General features: G+C 32.9%; 1 long non-coding RNA gene across 1 annotated transcript; it reads left to right on the top strand.

Moving 5' to 3' along the window:
- The first annotated feature begins 1693 nt into the window (after positions 1-1693).
- Positions 1694-7104, top strand: LOC124356270. Its single transcript, XR_006921839.1, has 2 exons — positions 1694-1815; positions 6761-7104. It is a non-coding gene; the product is annotated as an uncharacterized LOC124356270 (long non-coding RNA).
- The last annotated feature ends 14498 nt before the right edge of the window (positions 7105-21602 follow it).

The raw sequence follows: 21602 nt of genomic DNA, 5'->3' as shown, positions 1-21602 counted from the left end.
AGAAGGAGGCGTTCACCAGAAGTGAGGATAAGGATGTAAGTATTAGATTTCTTGGAAACGGCACTGTGCACTGAATTTTTGGTGATACAATATAAGATTTCATCCAAGAAATAACCAACTAAGATAAACCCAAATGTTTTAATTTGGCTAATAACAGGGAGTGTTCAACTGAAACAAAAGCCTTTGATTAATCAAACATAACTAAAATAGTGCACTGCCTATCATCTGTGATTAGATGAATGTCATCAGTTATCAAGTTGTCATTACTTTCTGAACACAAACAGAACCAAAATGCTATAAATTTAAGATTAGTGTTTTTCCGTAGTTGTATCTGTGAAAGACATAATGGGCGAGATATGTGATTCCTAATACTGTTTTATCATTTCCAGAAAATTAAAAGTTTATTTTAAGTTCTTGTAGGCTTTTGGTAGCATCAAGTAGAGTTTTATGATCAGCAACAAAACTCTTCTAGGTATCTTGGAAGATCAGTTTTGTAAGAAGTATATAGATAACTGAGCTAAGGACTATTTTACTCGTTGAGTGGGCTTCTGATTTTAAACACTTTACTTATGTCATGCATGAGACTTGGCTGTATACCCTTGTTCTGATTTATTGATGATGCTGTCGATGAGTTGTATTTTACCATCAGTAATGTTTAACCTTTACTTAAAGCAATCTTATCCAGAAATTAGAATTCAGAATTAGACATCACAAATTATTGATCTCAAAGTAAATTGAAATATACATATATATTTATACTGTTGTACTCTACACTTTTCTTATATTTCTATGCCCTAGAAGTGGAGTTGGCATTGTGAAGCCCAAAGATGATTACTTAGTGGCTCTTGAATGTTTTTAAAAGTTTTAGTGTCATAAAGTAATGACAGAAAAAATCATGTATAAATAACCAAAATATTTGTCCATTAGATGATCTGGAACACAATGCTTTTGATGCATTATTGTACATAATACACAAACATTAGTGTGTCAGAACAATATGTTTTTAAAACGCACTAAATGTGATTAACACACTGAATAAACTGAGCCTTACTCAGGGTCCCAAGGTCTTAAACATAGACAGAGATTCCAAACATTTTAGATTATATAATTTTGAATTATGTAGATCGTAGGTTATTATAGGAATGTTCATTGGCTTTATCGAGGAAATGTGTAGAAAAAAGAGTTTCCAAAGTGAAATATTCAATCAAAGTTTTTATTGAACTTAAAGGAAAAGCTATCAATGTGTTCAGTGAACCTACTAGTCATAAGAAAACGTTTGATTTTGCTTGATATTTGTATTTATATGTATATTTGTAGTCAGTACATTTCTTAAAACTCTCCTCTCCCTGACTAAACATCCCTCAAGAAGCTCAAACAAAAATCTGAAATGACCCTTTGACTTTCAAAAGTTGTACCCTGCCCTAAAATATTCCTCTTGCTCTACAGAAGAAAATTTGAATATTCTCTGAATAAGCTGATCAATGTTCTGTTTATGCAATTAAATTCATTAATACATTAAAGTGTCTTCACAAATATTTCATATTTCTAAAACAATTTAACATAATATGTCTAAGAATCTCTAAGAATAGTAATATTATAAAATATTGAACTTTTAATGTTTTAATTTGTTTAATTCATTTCAGATTTTGTTACTTTTTCCAAAATTAATTTCTTGTTTGGCTTTGAACATATGATTTGAAGTTGGAAGTAAAAGGGCATTGTTTACATACAAAATATTGCAAGAGTTGTTTTTGTTCAGTCTTGATGAAAAATACCATTTCGAATGCTTTCCAAATTGTAGATTACCATAACTATGTGAGTAATACAGTTGTATAGGTAATATAGGCAGCTTAATATTAATTTTGTAAAATGGTACATACAGTACATATAAAAATTATAACTATTTCATCATACATTTAAAATAATTATATTTTTGAAGAGCACAGGTTGATTTCCTAACCATATTTTAGTTGCATTTCTCTCAATCCCAGAATTTCTTTAGCAGTTGTTTGCCAGGAACGGTCTACTCAGTGGCCAATTATATCTTTTAGAAAAGCTAACTGTGGAAGTGTAAATAGGAGTTTTCAAAATTTGTCTCAATTCAATTTGGGAGTTTCTGTTTCAAATTACTAACCTGAATCTGTCTATTGTATATTTTACAAATGATCTCACAACCTCCACATATAAACTGATATAGTCTAAGAATTTAAGAATTAAAATATTACTAAATTACAAAGAAAAACAGTTAAAATGAAAAATTATTAAAGAAAATTACAGTGTATAATTTATAATGTTGTGGATATGATTGGAATTTTTTCAAAAAGACAATTTTAGATACAACTTTGATTCTTAACTATAATAATAATTATTTATTGTTATTGGACTATTGTTACTAAAATCTTGTAGAGCTTTGGAGACTATGACTTACTTTGAGAATTAGTACTTCTCAATTTAAGGCAACAGCTCACTCACATTGTTGTTTTAAATTTAGTCAATTAATATTTTGTAAATTTGTGTAGTAGACAAACTACAACAATTCTGAACAAAGACAATAAAAAAATCAATTAAGTTAGTCCATATATTTCGAAAGATCATTGACCTGTAGACTTTCTCATCAAAGACATGATTTTTCTTTTGAAGAGAGTTACATTGTTTTCCCCAAATGACAGTGACCTGGAAGTCGCTGGCTCGAAGAGTCAGGGTGAGGAGCTTATGTATGGCATATTGCCTCTCCCGAGCCTCAAAATTTGAAAGCCTTCCATCCTCGTAGGGTATGGCGACATCGACCAGCTTAATAACTTTTCGAAAACGGTCGAAGATCAAGGAAAAGTCAGTGGCTACGTTTGAGTTACCCGGACATACAGATAAGCAACGAAGAGCGCCTTATCTTCTCTAGCAGCAGACTGCTAACCGGCAGCACGAGGCTCTCTAATATCAGGTGCCCGATTTAAGGAGCCAGAGACAAGTGGTCAGCGCCACCCCAGGAGGAGAGAGTGCGGCCAACATCACACAAACTCGTGTAGGGAGGTTTAAACTCCGCTTTTTGCATCTCAACTTAACGATGTTTTCAAGCCCACGCAGGCAAGTCTTCCTAATCCTCGCTGAGCCAAGGTTAAAAACGAGCTGCGAGACGAGAATGAGCGGAAAGCGTGTAAGTAAACTCAAAGGATTGTAGCGGCCTCCTCCTCGAGCCATGCGATGGTATCCACCGGCGCTTGATCAACCCCCGCCTTAGGTGTTGGTAAGGATCGCCTTCCCCCAAACCTTAAGAGGGAAGACACAGATGGCCTTACCTCAGGCCGCGTCACATGAAGTGTGGTGCATTGAGCAAGCCTAAACCCGAGGCCGACGAAGCTGCTGGAACGACGACCTCAACCATAGCTCGAAGGGACACTTCAGACCTGGCAACCAATGCAAGGTCATCCGCGTACGCCAGGACACTGCCATGTAGATCGGCCCCACGGAGGTCCTCCAGGGCGACTATGGACCGTATCAGCGACTCCATCACCAGGTTGAAAAGGAGGGGTGATAACCCCTGTCGAGTTAGAAATACCAACATTGACAACGGAGTTGTACCGGATGGACGTGACATGGTACAAGTCTTCGATGAACCGCAGTTAGTCGACAGTCAATCTGGCAGAGCGCAGGGTGGAGTAGAGTGAGGAGTGGGGAACACCTCCAAACCCGTTAAACAGGTCCAGCCAGATAACGCAGAGCTCCTCTCCCACATCTATGGGCCTTTATCGAGGATTCCTGTAGCAGGAAGATGTGCACAAAGCAAAATTCCGCGGAGGTAAACCCCTTCTGGAATGGCCTGGTGCACAACTTCGGACTGCAGCAACTTCTGGCGTGGAGGCCCGTAGGTGTGGGGGTGGAGCCATCAGCGTGGCATGGCTGGTTAGGAGGTGCAGAACAGTCCCAGGCGCGCAGCTTTTGGATAGGCCAATTGGACACCAATTCTTGATATCCTCCACTAGACCTCTATTGTTTATAAGTATACAGTCATTGAGACCTTCCAGACAGGTGGAAACCGCTTAATCGTGAGGCAGACATTAAAAACCGCTGCAAGCCTTTATCGAGGAGTTCCTGCAACAGGAAGTTGTGCACCAGGCAACCTTCCGTGGTAGTAAACCCCTTTTGGGCTGGCCTGGTGCACAACTCCCTGCTGCAGCATCTCTTCGAGGCCCGCAGGCTTGGGGTGGAACTCTGCGTGACCTGATAGTGAGGGGGCTGTAGAACAGATTAGAGTGAGGTCCTTTTCGGTGTCATAAGTTTCATAAACGGTGATGGAGGCGCAGCAGGAAAGAAACAGGTGGGAAGCCATTTACATGGGTACTAACGCAGCCATTCTGGGAGAATAGAACTTCCTGAAGTGGAAGCGCACCCCAGCGACCCCCAGACAACAGGCCCCGGCCGCACAGGCGCAGCTGGAGCTTTCATAAAGGTAACAAGTTGGCCAATGTCGCATAGAAAGCCGTCCCACATAATCTCCGGTGTGAATTTAGCTGCCACTCATGCTGTAAGGCCGAAAGCTTGAAGGCAGGTTGGCTATCGGAGGGTGCCGGTGATCCAGACGGAGCGGAGCTAGAAAATTATGGTGAACTTAGAGGCGGCAGAGGTGGCGAGGAAGGCTCAACTGCAGGTGCCTAGACTAAAAACAAATGCAATCCAGATAAAATGTAACCCACAATTAATTGCTCTATGTTATGTGTAGAAAACTCGGTTGCTCCACCGTGATTTGAGACTGTTTAAGAAAAATCGTACTGCACTCAAACATTGTGTTCCTAATGAGACAATGAGAACACAACTTCATCTGGATTACAATCGTATGTAGTCCAGATGTCTCTGATATCAAAACAATGTAACGTGTTCTCTTCAGGCGGATATTGATTCCACATTCCAGGAGTAAAGTCTGTCATTAGACTTGCTACACCATGTGGAAGGTGAAATAGAGCTGAAATTAACATTTGTATTGAAATAGTTTTCTACAACATAAAACATTTTTTGGTTCTTTTAGGACAAGAAGCTTAGAAATTGCACATAGTCCCAAAAGGACTTTTGCATTGCTTTTGGAGTGACAGGACATTCTAGATCGGTAGGGTTCGGTATATGAGGCGCTTCATATCAAAACCCATGAGGAAGAATTAAGGGTTTAATCTCAGTCATGTTTCCTTGTAAGAAGAGGAAGCCAGCTCTGAACTAGCTTCTGCAGTCAAAGCAGGCAAGGGGTGGCACACCCTTAGGCTAGCTAGAACCTTTTGCACTTAGGGGGCCCCACCAACCCCAATTTTATTATGCATAAAGCTATTATTAAAAATAATTTTATCACGTATGATACTGAAGTAAAGCATTAATTGTATTGACGATTTAAACAAACAATGTTTGTTTGCATATTGCTAATTTTAATTGGTATAGCAACATTGAATATGTGGCAAAAAGTGTCTGACCATTTTGTTTTGTGTAGATTTTCAACATTTTGTAGATTGGAAGCCTTAAAATTGTTTACTTATATGCTTTCACATATTTCTTGACCCCATGTCTAAAAGGAATTTTAATTTTACAAGTGCTTTTCTTAAGCTGGCATGAATCTATTAAAGAACATTAAAAAAACTTAAAATTGATTACATATAGCACTGATACTGATATAATTATTTAGCAATGTATATTACAAAAAACTTCAGTTTTACTTTTTGCCTGTGCTGAGAAATTATACTAACATGATATGAGAAGAAATAAAAATGGTCTTGAAATACTCAAATATTGGCATTAAATGTATGAAAAAATTACATTATGTTGGTATAAATTTGTTAAGAAACTTCCAAGCTTCATAAATATGAAAATATTCCAATACAATTAAAATTGTTTTAAAGAAATATAATTGGCCAAATTATCTTGTTCTTTTAACAACTTCACTGCAGCTCTATACTGAGTGAGACCAATTACTCTCCTTATTGCTCTGCGCAGTAAGGCGTCTGTTGCAGTTATCGTGTTAAGTAATATCTTGATGAACAATATTACACTCATAATTATATTTTAAAGAGTCATTGAGTAGATATATGATGATGCCATTCTCACTACACTATGTACATCTTTATGAATAAAGAATTTAAAAAATACAAGCAATGTGATTTTGCAAAGTCAAAGATGTTTTTTATTATACGCGAAAATGAGATAAAATAATCATTCAAGGACTAGGGAACTGGAGAAGGCTTCTTACCAAAATTCAATTTACTGAGTAATTGGTTGGTCAGTAGCATCCGACGAGTACATCATCCCCTCTCTTCCCAATACCACTGTCACAGACAGCCCAGTTAATAATGTTCAAAATCATTGATCAGTATTGTATTGATAAATAACATTGAAAGTTGGTTGGAAACAGACAACGACTGAGGTTATAACACACAGTTACAAGCAAATTATTATGGCCTGCTTAAATAGATGCCAAAAACAATAGATGACAATGATGAGAGAAATAAATTTCATAAAATACATGTAAATCTTCTTAACATACATGGTTTGTATGTTAAGAAAACACAGTTTAAACCGTGTCTTATTTTATTGTTATTAATGATAATAAATGGCTTGGTTTAACTGGAATTTCATTGCTCATAATTGACAGAAAACTGCTCTTCTAATTATTTTCATTTTGTTATAGGAGATAATTTTTATTGGGTGTGGCTTGTTAATAAAAACCATAGTAGGCAATCATATTTTATTTAGCAAACTTAAAAACACGTTCAGACCATTTGTTTGATTCCAGTAGAATCCAAAATCCCACTAAACTTTGGTTGCTGTTCGTGATGACTGCAAGTGGACCTTGGGATGACCCCAACTTAAAGGGTTTCCACCGGTTGTTTAACAACCAGACTGGAAGAGGCAGGTCTAACTATGCGAAGCTGATGGTGTCTCTCTATGCGACACTGTACATAGTGTACAGACTGAAAAAATCTTCCCCGAAGCCTGCCGAGCCAGAACCCAGCGCCACAGAAGATACCAACTAGTTGCTGACAGCAAAGTGTGGATACTTGGTTTTAGGTGTGATTAACTGGCTTTATGTGAATTATAAAAGACTTTATGTTTAAATACACTGTTGTTTGATTTTTATGTCTTTTCAATTGATATATCACATTAACGAAATTCTTATTTGAAAATGTTGACTATCTTTCTAAAAAATACACACACACATTTATATATTATATATATATGTATATATATATATATATATATATATATATATATATATGTATGTATATATATATATGTATGTATATATATATATATATAAAACTTACAAACGGTTTATATGGTAAACCCATTTGCTCAGTATGATATTTATTTGAAGAATTTCAGGATAGGAAATGAAGTTCAATATTAATAGTCTAGTAATAACACTGTTTGGTTTATTGTTTTGTTTTAATCCTAATAATGTAACTCTTTTCATGCCGCAGCTCAAAATAAAAATACGCGTTTCTCAAAAACGCATTATTCTACAGGACTTCATGCATCTATAAATATGGATATTGGCATGAAAAGGGTTAAATTGTAGTTGATAGGTAATTTGATTTTAAACTTATGATCTGCACCATCTCCCACTGTTGGAATGTGACAACTTACAAACCATAAATATTCCCAATCTCTTGTCGATGTTACAAAATGCTCATTAATTCCAAAGTTAAAATAAGAATACAAACTTTAGAAAATTTAGAAGAAGTGTATTTTCACTACATAAATAGTTGTGGAAAAGACAGGAAATGAATGATGTATTGAGCATTAATTCCTACAATATTGACTCTTTTAAGTTGTGCAATCAGTTTTAAGTTTAGATAAATTTTTGTAATGTTTAAACTCATATTGTTACAGCCTTTTAAGATATCTTTCCTCAAGGCATCAGAAATATAACAGTTTTTTTTTTTATAATTCCCCAAGGTATTTGTAGGTAAAGAAGTATTTGGGGGTATCTTGAAATCAGTCCTACAGAACAACAGCTGAAGATAATGAGAAACAATGTAAAACAAATACAGGATAGTATGGTTTTCATACATAAAAAAATGTAATTTCAAGTAGTGTTTTATTTTAAAAAATCATACCATTTCATTACATTATATTTCAAAATATTATTTTTGGACAAAAATCATTAAATACGTGGTCTTCCCTAATTAATAATTCATAAAGTACTTACATTAAAAATACAGATCCATACCTTTAGCTGATTTTCCATGAATCTTTTTCGCATTCAGTACGGTATAGTATATTTTAGATTGTACTGTGTTTGCACAAGGCAAAAAATCAGCAAGCAACACCCTTTTATATTCTCAAACAATGTACATTCCAGGCTAGTAATGATTTCCCAGGCTGAAATTGTTTGCTTAAACGTTATCATTTCTTGAGGTGACATTGAATGCCACCACTCAATGGATTGTCGTTATAATCCCAGTATAATGTAGGAAACCCATGTTTCATTGTCTGTGACAATTTAGCTTAAATAATAATCACCTTTATCATCATAATGCTCAAATAAAAATCAAGGCATTGCCTTAACATTTGTTTTTGTGCACCTTGGTCAACATCTGTTGTGAGCACAATTTTCGATAGTAGAACATTCAGTAACAATGTCATGAAACATATGTTGAAACTTGAGAGAACTCCTCTGATGATGCTAAAATTGTGGGTTGTCTGTTAATTTTCACTAATTTTGTGCACCAAATTATCAGTGATCACTAAGGGTAGTTCATGACTTTCCACATACCCAGGTAAATGACCTAAAAATATGACTCAGATCAAGTTTAGAGCTGAACATAGAAGTAACAAAGGCTTCAAAGCTGCCAGATTATCAGTGGTATTTTGCCCTGCAGATGAAAAACTCATAGGCACATTCCATAGAGGCAGTGATCTCAGCTTGTAAAACTGAAAAGATTAATTGAAAGCACCAGTTTCTACATGGTTTGAACTCCAAAATCCCAGGGCCTGTGAGACTTTTTGTCCTTATAGCCATTTATAAAGCATTCAGGCTTTACTAGTTGAAGAGATTTCTTTCCCTGGGAACGGCCACTATCCTTAAGGGTTTTTCAAATTAACATTTTGAAGGAAACAGGATTTTTCCGGACATTTGCCATTTATCGTTCAGTGATACAATACGATCAGTAACACTACGTTTCAAGTTCTACAATCTGATCTCTTCTTCAGGTAAATGATTAAACTAGTGCATGACTACAACTTAGGTTACAGTAAAAAACCGTGATTTTGCTGTGTGAATCTTATTGGCAAGTAAACTATACACTAAAATATAACTCTGGAACAATTAGTTTCAACTTTTTCTTAGACAATAAATTGATAATTACAAAAACAATTCCTAGCCTAGGATAACCTCTAAATTAAAAAAACTGTCTGTTTTAAGTGTCGAAAGAAACTTAATAAGTTTTAAAATCTTACATTATATTAATAGAGTGACATGTTTTATTTGATGCATTCATTATATTTTATATTATATTTTAAATTCTGGACAATAATATTTTAGCATAATAGCTGCAGGTAGTTCTCCTGTTTTAAAACAGGCATCTTGCTTGAGTTTGTGCTCATCATAGTTACTAGAGACACTGCTTATTATAGAGTCATGATAGCTCAGTTGGTAAATGAAAGATTGCTATACACGAGGATCTAGGTTCAAATCTCATAGTGGGCATAATCTTTTTGCCTCATAAAATATTGAAGTTGATTCTACAGTGGAAGAGGATATACATTTTGTGGATTTTTTCCTTTTTGTTTTAATTAATTATCTGTAAAATATATGTATTATTGACTCTACTTTAGTAAAAATGGCTCTAAAAACAAAAGAGTAATAAAAAAGACTGTTGACAAATATCCTTGTGGGGATTGCAAAAAAAATGTAACAAAAAATAACAGTCGTGCTGTTTTATGTAAAGGAGTATGTCAACAATGGTTTCACTTTAAGTGTACAGATTTGGACTGTTACCAGTTTAATACATTGTATAATACAAAAGAAAACTGGTACTGTAATAAATGTGATGTAACAGGAGATAATGGTGTATTTCAAGACACTATGAGTGTAGTTAGCTCTATCAATGAAGGAAATTATGAGGAAACAGTTTTAAATAATGAAATCAATACATTGTTGACTGAAGAAATAGAAAATCAAAATCAAATATTAATAAAAATTCTCAACGAAGATTTAGTAAAAGCTCGAAAACAAATTAATAATTTAGAAAAAAACTAGTACTTGACAGGGAGGAAGAAATAATTAAAATTAAAATATAATAATAATAATACTGATCTCAAGGTGGTATCGTGTGGAAGTACAAAAACAAGAAGAAGTTTGCCTTGTCAGTTTAAACTTCAAACAAGTAATTTCTTTTCAACTCCTCCAGGGACAATGAAACTGATTTAGAAATATAAGGAAATAATGTACAAATGAAAGTACAGGCAGACACTTATATAAATAAGAAGATAAAAAAGAGCAATCAGACTAAACAAACAACTTTGAACCCTTGTTATAAAAATCAGAAGAAAAAAATATTGTTATGTTCTGCTGATAGCCATGGAAAAAAAAATCTAGTGTGGCATATTAATAAATGTCAACAGGAATATGAAAGTGTAGGTTTTGTTAGGCCTGGAGGTAAAACTAAACAGATAGTAAATAAAGAAAATATAACGAGTGTGAACTTAAGAGTAGAGAAGGACATTCTAGTTGTGCTGTGTGGTTCAAATGACGTGGCTGCAAATGAAGCCCAAAACGTGTTACATGGTATCAAAGAGACTCTTAGTTATGTACGCAATAACAAAGTTCTGCTTGTTAATTTACCTAATAGATACGACCTTGCTAGCTGGTCATGTGTTAATAAAGAGGTTCAAAGTACAAATGTGGCGCTAGCAGACCTGAGTAAGGAATACTCAAATGTGTCACTGATTGAAGCAAGTCAGGCTGAAAGACACCTACATACCCGCACATGGCATGCACCTTAATCAACGGGGTAAGAGATGGCTTGCTGAGAAGATATGCAGAGAGATGAGTAAATGGAGCTCAAGCAGATCACCTTGTTTGTGTGAATCGCCTGATGATATTGTGCAGCCCCGGTCAGTTCACCAGCCCCGGTCAGCTCACCAGCCCAGAAGGTAGGCCTACATTACTGAGGAGCGAGAATGGAGGCAGCACCCAAATGCTGTTGGAAAACTCTCTCCAGGATTGTGAGCGTCAGATTTTATTGGCATCCGGTACAGACCCACGAGCTGACATATTAATCCATCAGTGCCTTCCTTCCCAGCTTTCGATGGATGAATTTCCCCACTACCATCCACCTCACCTAGTCTGTAAATAACTTAACTTTTAACGAAGCCAGTAATGTAGATATTGTAAATAGTAATAATAGTTTTTTTAGCCAAAGTTTAAATTATGTTAATCAATTGTTCAACTCTAAGCAGTCAGGCATCAACACGTTCTAATATCTGTGTGTCTACACTAAATATTAGATATTTGCGCAAAAAAACTTGGTTTGTTAGATATTATCTTAAGGAATAAGCCTTCTGATGTGCTTTGTTTGAATGAGCATTGGCTGACAAAACAAGAAATTTCTCTGTATGTCCCAGAAAACTTTGTATATGCAACCAGTTACTGTAGAACACCACCTCTTACTCATGGTGGGTCATCAATTTATGTTAAAAATGACTTGAAGTATGATATAATAGATTTATCCCAGTATTGCATTGATTTTATCTGTGAAGTCTCAGCAATTAAAATGGTACACTATGATCTTATCACTGTGTCAGTTTATAGAACTCCAAATTCAGATTTTAGGGTTTTTTTTAAATAAGTTACATGTTTTAATGTCATATATAGTATCTAAATCTTGCAAATATTTTGCTATAACAGGTGATTTTAATGTAAATATTTTAGAAACTCATAGGTTAGATGTTCAATGTTTTTTAGATGTTTTTAGATCCTTTAATTTATTTCCAACTAATTTTAAAGCAACTAGAGATTTGGCCTGTTTGGACAATGTATTCACAAAATTTGGATGGTAGTAGTTTTGACTCCTCCTTACTTGAACAAGACCTAATATCAGACCATGCTGGCTTATGGGTAAAATTTTTCATTTTTGCCAAAAAACATTAAAAAGTAGTCAATGTTTTAAGAAAAACAACGGAAAAATTGTACTAAACGATTAATATCCCCTGAAAAACTACATAATCTAAAAGAATGTCTAAGTAATCTTGACTGGGGCGCAGTGTGTGTAATAATTGTAATGTAAATGTTATTGTTAAGTCATTTGTAAATATTTTAAGTGTTTATTTTAATATGTATTGTCCAAAAATATCTGTAAAATGTAAACCTAAGAGAATTAACAAGGGGAAACTGGTTTACTCCTGAATTAAGTATGATGAGAAATCAACTTTTAACTTTGTATGACAAATGGAAGGATACTTCAAGTTTAGTAAATAAGGCACGTTTTAAGAATTTTCAAAAAAATTACAGACAAGATATTTACAAAGGCCAAAATTGCAGCCAATTGCAAGATGATTTCAAACTCAAAAAATCGTTTGTAAAGCTGCATGGAAAGTTGCAAAAAAACTGAATGTAATCTGAATCCGATGTCACAGCCACCAATACCTATTAGTCCTGATATTTTAAATGATTTTTTTGTGAATGTGGCAGTAAATACAAATAATAACTCTGCTCTGATTTTTTAGCAAACTCCCCTCAGCCAACAACCAACTAGCAGTTTTCAATGGAAAACTGATTGATGAAACTTTTGTTAAATCTGTTGTAAAATAAAATGAGTTAATTCCCGTTGTGAGGATGTGTATGGCCTTTCAAATTATGTTTTAAAAAATATTATTGATGTAATTGTAGTACCACTTATTATCGATGTAATTGTAGTACCACTCTTACCTATGTAATTAATTTAATTTTATCTCAAGGAGTTTACCCAAATTGTCTTAAAGTATCTTAAAATTACACCTATTCATAAGAAAGGAGATGTAAAAAATCCAGACAATTATCGTCCCATTACAATTGTACCCATTATAAGTAAAATTATTGAGTCAATGTCTTGTAGCTCAACTCTATGAATATTTTGTAAATAATAATTTGCTATACACCTATCAATTTGGGTTTAGACCTAACAACCATTCAAACTAGTGATGCAGTAGAAGCAATAGTAAACTTTGTTCTCAATGGTTTTGAAAATAAACTGGTAGTAGGAGCAAGTATGATTGATTTAAGTAAGGCGTTTGATACGGTTTTCACATGGCTTATTGTCAAAAAAGCTAAAATATTATGGAATTTTGGACAAAAAGCTGCAATTGTTGAGTAGTTACCTTACAGATAGAAAACAAATAGTTTGTATACAAGACAAAAGATTCTCAATTTTTAAAATGTTTCAGCTGGGGTACCACAAGGGTTCAGTTACTGGGACCCTTTCTTTTTTTAATTTTTGTTAATGATTTTAGTTATAATGTTTCATCTTTTTTCTGTTCTATATGCAGATGATACAACCATTACTAACTCTGGTTTTGGATATTTTAGATGTGAAAATTCAACTTAAACATTCATTAAAACAAGCAAAACAATGGGTTTCTTGCTAATGATCTGTTAATAAATGATACTAAGATCTGAACAAATAATATTTACTTTAAAGAACCATTTATCGGATGTAGACTATGACTTGTTCAAACCTGTAAAATTGCTTGGTATTCATTTAGACAGCAAACTCTGTTGGGGACGAAACATGTTAATCATCTATGTAAAAAAACTGTCCAGAGTTACTTATCTTTTAAGAAAGTTGAAGGATTGCGTGAATCTGGATGTTCTTGTCTTGATATACTTTGGCTTTTTCATGCACATCTGAGCTTTGGTATACGTCTTTGGGGTGGTTCTAGTTCAGCAAAAAGAGCCTTTATTTGGCAGAAGAAGGCTCTTAGAATAATAACGGACTAGCCATGTCGGCTTCATGTAGAAACACTTTTCAACAAACTTAATATTATGACTTTTGCATGTATCTACATTAGCTGTAACCTGATTTATGTTAAGAAAAACATTAGTAATTTTAATCAAGCAAATTCAATACATGATTACAATACTAGACAAAAGAAAGATCTTGTTAAAAACCTAATGTTAGGCTTAATAAGTGTTTAGATAGTTTTAAGTATCAACAAATCTTGTTATATACAATAAACTGCCGATGACCATCAGGTCACTTCCTTGTAATAAATTTAGTTGTACTATTGCTAAGGTGGCTTAAGAAGAAAGCATTTTATACTGCAGAAGAGTATATGAAACTGTTGATATGTTGGACTTGACACCTTAATTTTGTTTATAAACTTCTTGACGATGCCTATTGTGAAATTGTTTACTTAATGGAAAATAAAGTTCTTGATTCTTAAACAGAACAGAGCAGAGTGTTGGGTCACGTACAAGTTAGGAACCACAACAGTCCATGTTATGTGTCAATTCCATGCACACTAATTCTAAAAAACATGTACTTAATAAAAACTAAAAACTAATTATTAAAACTGAACTACAGAATATAGGTCACAATAGGTCTGCACTCTGCACTTACTGGCCAATAAAATATAACTGAAGGCAAATGTCCAGAAAAATCGTGTTTCCTTCACAATCATTCCATTATCAAAAACAAACTTTACAGAAAGAAAGAAACATTTCTGAGGCAAATAATCAGAGTTTATGTGTAAGACATCATCTTCCTGGATCGCAGTCCTTTATTTTAAAGCTGCAGCTAAAGACTAAACAGTGTCCTTCCTGCTGGAGATGGTAAACACTCTAGGTGATATTATATTACTCTTTTGTAGACAAAATTAGCCTATTGCAATTGTCTTAATGTATCACTTAACGATAACTTTTGCATAACGTTGCTGAACATGACGACAGAACCCGAAATAAGTCTAAACAAGCTGAAACTTGGTACAAAAATTAATCTTATAAATTATCTTGGTAAGTTCATTGGCCCGCTTAGTACTTTATTTTCTTTCAGTATGGTGGTCGTTCAAAATACAAAAATCCATTATTCATGAACGTAGAGAAAAAGCAAAAAGTGTTCTGAAATACCTAAAACGTTTGTAACAGACAACATTTTTGTCTCAGTTTCCAAGATATTGATTACATGTAAATCCCATAACAATTTTCCAATAACCTAGACTGTGAAAGGAATGCGAATTGAGTACAAAAATTGATCTTATAAATATTTGTTTCAATATGGCAATTGTTAAACGTTTAAAAAATGTCACCTATAAAAACAAAGTGGTCTGAAATGCTTAATATTTCGTAAACATTTTCTAATGTAAAATTTTTATGTCTCGAATGGTTTTCGAGATTTTTATTATATGTAAATCCCATAGGAATAAATTTCAGTGATCCCTAGTAACCTAATTCTCCGACTGAGCCAGAAGTCTGTTACATTTTACTTAAACAGGGCAATTATGAATAAAAAAACTGTACAGCTATTATGATTAATCTAGTAGTAAGTATTTTAAGCCACCATAGTTCTTTAACTATTTATAAGTTAAAGAACTATGGTGGCCCTCAAGATAAGTTCTATAAATTGCTTCTGAGGAAACAAACAATATTATTTGTTTCGTAAACATCTAATTTGGACTTGCAATGTCTTTTTCTTATCGAAGACAACTGTTAAGGGTAGGCTACTTATTCCGCAAAACCTATCAAAAGTCTGGAAGGAGTACAATTTATTAATATACAGAATTCATATTTACATCCTAATTGTTATACATGCATTTACATGGTGTAAAAATATATTGGGATATTAAGGAACAAAAAACAATACCTCATGAATAAATTTATTGAAACATTTTTACTTTTTGAAGCAATGAAATTAAAATGGTGGAAAATAAATACAATATTTAACTACACACAGCTTTTAAGTTGTGTTATTCAAAAATAAACCATAAGAATATCACAAACAAATTTTGAATATATACAAGGAATATAATACCACAAAATAAACAAACAAATTATCATATAAAACTCAGTGTAGTATTTACATCCATGTGATTATAATTTACAATGGATCCTATTCAGTTTGCATAAACACTAGTTTTATGTACATGATTTATAACATATTGTGATTTATTTTACTTAACCCTTTCGCTGCCAGGCGATTTGCTCACAGCCTGTTCCAAATTGCCAAGCCTTTCAAAAGAAACATATGTAAAAGCTGCCAGCCCAATCTTAGACATTTGCAGTGTTTTACATAAAAATTCATATACTCATTATTATTTATCATACATTGAAGAAAATCCTTTGCTATATTCCTAAATAAAACAATTGCTAAATTTTAATTTTTGTTATATGAGTTTAAGTTTTTTAAAGTTTTACTTAAAAAAAAACAAAAAAAAACAATGAAGATTAAACTTAATATTTAATCCACAATCATTACTTGATACATAATATATTTCTGAACCAATACAAATAGTCATGTAAATAGCTTTATAAATAACATTAATTAGGTGTTTTTATAAAGTATTGTAAATAATTTAATTCTTAAATACAATAACAAAAAACATATACATATAACAAAATCTTTTTATAGATAGTTTAGAATTTGTAAACTAAAAAAGTACAGCTTATGTAAAACTATTCAAATTTTTAGAAGACAAGAGTGAAGAGGGTATCGATTAGTGAATATCAAATATTATATTATTAATTTCAAGATGTCGGGCAATTTAAATTTTAAAATCTTAGTGACATAATAACTAATAAGATTTGTTAACTACAAATTTTGCTCACTTTCTGTATTTGGACACATTGGATTTCTTTCTATAAAATAAATTCTAAACACAATGCTCACTTTAAAAACTTATATTGTAACATTTAATAGAAAATACTGATGTTTGCAGGGAAGCGTTAATATAAATGTACTTTCACACTCCAGTAGTTAAACTCTGGTTTAGTCTTCAAAAAACAAAGATTTCAAATTGAAACTTTAAAAGTAATGCCATTGGAGTGTTTAAACTGCATTTATAAGAGTTAAGTTAGTAATAAATTTATACTACATTGTTAAACATTTATTAGCGATAGCTTTACTGATCACTTTACTCTTATAAAATGTTGCAAAGTGATTAAGTAAACTCTAAGGCATTTGACCAAATTAGGATCAAACAAAGGTATGAGTTAACACATTGACTGATGGTAATGTTAATTGATGTCTTGTTATGCAATATGGAGCAGATGGTCATCGGAAAACATTTTAGTACACAATTGTTTCTCATCAGTCCCTTGACAAAACACTCATTGGATTTGTAGGTTATATTTTCATTCAAATTAGTTCGTAGTTTATATGTACGGTAATAAAAAAAATTAGCACTAAAGAAGATGAAAAAGTTCAAGATTGTAATACATTGACAGTATTTGAAACATATCTGGTACATTGCTTCTGATTTGGACTCGGAGGATTGATATAGTATTGGTGACAGCTGAAAGCGATTGTGAATATGCTCATGCATTTGATTATGTATAACTGCGTAAACTATTTCATTATACAGGGTGATTCAAAACTAAACGGCAATCTCTCGGAGCTTATTCTATAGCTAAAAAAACAAGTAAAAAAAGTTTCATATAACCATATGCCGGAAACGCTTCGTTAGCGAGTTACGCCTAGCGAAAGATTTCGCCCGGATTTCAGAACCCTTGGTGAAGTCAGGCCGTATAAAATGGTAAAGGTAGCTACAAAGATACAAATACGATTGTTTTTTATGTTTTTATATCTGACAAATTTATTAAAATTCGTCCCAGAGCTGTAAATGCAATACTTTCAGAGATATCTTACGTAAAACACAAGAATTGGTGCAAAGAAATAACACATTTTTGTGTTTAACGTAAGATTACTTCCATAAATGTTAAATAAAGGTCATTTTTTTTCTTAAACAGATTTTGTAGAACATTTAATTCTGAAAAAGATTCATGTGAATTACTTAGGAAAAAAATTAATAATAGGTATTGAAATTTAGCTTTATTTAAAAATAAAACAGACGCACAAAAATGCATATTCTTACCTGCATAAAATATTAACTAATGTTTTAGGTTGTGAGTAACAAGCTGATAATTTATTCTAGACTGAACATTAACATAAAATGTATTTACCTTTATAAAACTGTAATAATCACCTATAATAGTTGCTCAAAGTGTCCTCCGTTGTTAGCAATGCACGTTTTCGCACGACGAATCCACTCTTTTCTAGCGCGTTTCAATAACGTTTGGGAGCATTCTTGATAGTTTCTGCCGCCTCTGTAATGCGATTACGTAACTCCTCTATGGTGTTAATCCGTTTTGAATAAACAATTGACTTCATCCAACCCATAAGAAAAAATTCTGCTGGCGTGAGGTCAGGGAGAACGTGGTGGCCATTTTACTGGTCCATTTCGACCAATCCATTGTCTACCGTATGTATCATTTAAAATAGTTTTTCACATTCATTAGAAAATGTGGAGGGTGCTCCGTCGTGCATAAACCATGCATTTATTCTGTTTTGAACAGGAATATTTCCAAGAGGGTAGGCAGGTTTGTTCTTAAAAAAATTTAAGTACGCTACTCATTAAGTCGATTAGGGAGGAAAAATGGACCAATCAAATTATCACCAGAACACCAAGCCATACATTGACTGAAAATGTATGTTGAAAATGCCTCGTCGCAGTTTCATGTGGGTTGTCGTGACGCCCAAGTATGGGTATTACGAAAATTTACAATTCCATTTCTAGTAAAACAGGATTCATCAGTAATGAGAATACGCCGAAGAAAATACTGATGTCGTAAACAATTTCTTCTTAACCAGCGGCAGAACATCTTCCATTTATTAAGATCTTGCGGTAATAAGTCTTGAACACGTGTTATATGGAAATGGGTACAACTGTGCTTCATGGAAGTGTCCGCCATACGCTTGACTGGCAAAATATTTAACTGACGTGATAATCGTCTGGTGCTTGTGGTTGGTGATAATTCTACAGCATTTATTATTGCTTGTTCATTATTATAGTTCCTTGCGCTACGTTGGACGACCATGTATCTATTCGCTTCGGTTTAAAAGCTACCAGTTTCTCTAAGTCAGTTCTCTCCACAGCTTCAAATGTTTTGCGATCAGGTGTTCTTCGATGTGGAAAAGTATCACGATATTCCTGAACTGCAGCTAAACCATTCTTGTTAAACTTTGCCGTAAATCAGTATCATGTCCGTATACTCTTCAACGAATACATACCATTTACATTATCTGCCATTATTTACTAAGATAATTACATACACTTTTATAAAAATATTTAATAAAATATTTTATACACTTGTATAAAATATTTCCAAATAATCATCTCACAAAATACAATCTTCACACGCCACAATACAAAAACCTCCATAAAGGTTATTCAAATATTACTTCATGAACTTAATTGTTGATCAGCTGATATTGCCAACCTTTGCAAAGAAAAATATGACGATAAAAAGTGTTGAATAAATGATCAGCTGTTACTCACAACCTAAACATTATTTTAATATTTTATGCAGATAAGAATATGCATTTTTGTGCGTCTGTTTTATTTTTTAAATAAAGCTAAATTTCAATACCTATTATTAATTTTTTTCCTAAGTAATTCACATGAATCTTTTCAGAATTAAATGTTCTACAAATCTGTTTAAGAAAAAAATGACCTTTATTTAACATTTATGGAAGTAATCTTACGTTAAACACAAAAATGTGTTATTTCTTTGCACCAATTCTTGTGTTTTACGTAAGATATCTCTGAAAGTATTGCATTTACAGCTCTGGGACGAATTTTAATAAATTTGTCAGATATAAAAACATAAAAAAAACAATCGTATTTGTATCTTTGTAACTACCTTTACCATTTTTATACGGCCTGACTTCACCAAGGGTTCTGAAATCCGGGCGAAAATCTTTCGCTAGGCGTAACTCGCTAACGAAGCGTTTCCGGGCATATGGTTATATGAACTTTTTTACTTGTTTTTAGCTATAGAATAAGCTCTCGAGAGATTGCCGTTTAGTTTTGAATCACCCTGTATAGGCATAAAAACATATATACCTATATATATATTCATACATATGATAAAAGTATTATTTCACTTACAAGTTCTTACCAGTGAGTTTAATAAATTTTATGGACTAACTAGCAGTTACCTGTTGCTTTGCACACAATTTCGTAGGCTTTGCACGTGTAAGAGCACTTTTGGTTCAAGTTAATTATATTTCCAACGCAAATGTTGAGTTTGCCTTGCTACCACCATAAAAAGATATGAAAAAAAGTGTAAATCTATAGCTATTGTAATTTAAACTGGCCTTAGTATTTTTTGTGCTGTAGTTGGTTTTGCCTTGTTTTCCCGATCAAGAATATATATATCCGTTTAGAATATACCCAGGTGTATCAGGACTTAATTTACACCCTTAGATTGAAGTGGTTGTTTGCCATAAATTTTACTACGATCGCGTAGAGATGTTTTGCTCATACCATTGTGTTTCTTCTGAATTTACCTTTCAAATGACATGTCACAAGTTAGAGGTTGCAATAAATTTGAAAATTTAAAGTGACCCCCTCTGAAAAAGAGGGGGAAATATTTTTAGCCTTCAAAAAGTCAGAAAAAGTATTTTAATAGGTATTATGGAGATTGTACATCGATATCTCAATCCGTTTGCAATACATCCAGGTGCATCAAACTTAATTTAAACTCTGTATATGTATGTATATATATATATATATATATATATATATATATGTATGTATGTATGCATGTATATATATATATATATATATATATATATATATTTATATTTACGCAGGCCTGAGAAGCCTACTTCCGTCTAAAGTCAACTAAGATGGTTTTTATAAAAAAAATAAAAAATTAGATAGTAACTTTCTTTTATATTTACATTACAGTACTAACCAAGCACTGCATGCTTAATATTTGCTAAAAAGTATAGTTCAATGTACGTTTTCCTAAACATAATTTTCTTGCCTTTGTTTTATGTATATAGATAAAGAATTATTTTTAAAATTCAGAATTGTTTTAATCATTTTTTCTAATAATGGTCAATTTGTATTTTCTGCATATAACACAAAAATGTACACGTATATATTTATTTGTTGAATAAAAAATTCCTGCTAGCACATCATTATACAGGGTGTCAAAAACTGAGGAAATATTTTGGAATATAGTGTAATAAGTAAATATGGTTAACAAACCGAGAGTGCTTTGACTTTTGAACTGGGTTGAATGAGAATGCTAAACATGCATTTTCCCATTATTTACCATTTGTTCATAACAGATAAGCCATTAAAGATATTACTTACTTTATGCTACTTACTTTAATTCATTTTTGAATTGGCAGGTACTGACTAAACAATAAAAGACAACAATTTTGAATATTGAAAATGTAAACATTAATTTTATATTTAAAACACCATGGTATTACATGTTTGTAGTGTTTGACACTATTAAAAGATTTTTCATTTCAGCTTGACATTTTAAGAGGTGTAATGTCTCTCGGACAGAATGCTATGAGAGGAAAATCTTATATCGTTTCTGCTTATGTTCATTATCAGTTTTCTTTACTCAATTCTCC

Source organism: Homalodisca vitripennis, chromosome 2, assembly GCF_021130785.1.
Source record: "Homalodisca vitripennis isolate AUS2020 chromosome 2, UT_GWSS_2.1, whole genome shotgun sequence".
In the NCBI taxonomy this organism is placed as follows: Eukaryota; Metazoa; Arthropoda; class Insecta; order Hemiptera; family Cicadellidae; genus Homalodisca; species Homalodisca vitripennis.
The sequence above is the reverse complement of the archived record's forward strand: the minus strand, read 5'-3'. Positions and strand labels throughout refer to the sequence as shown.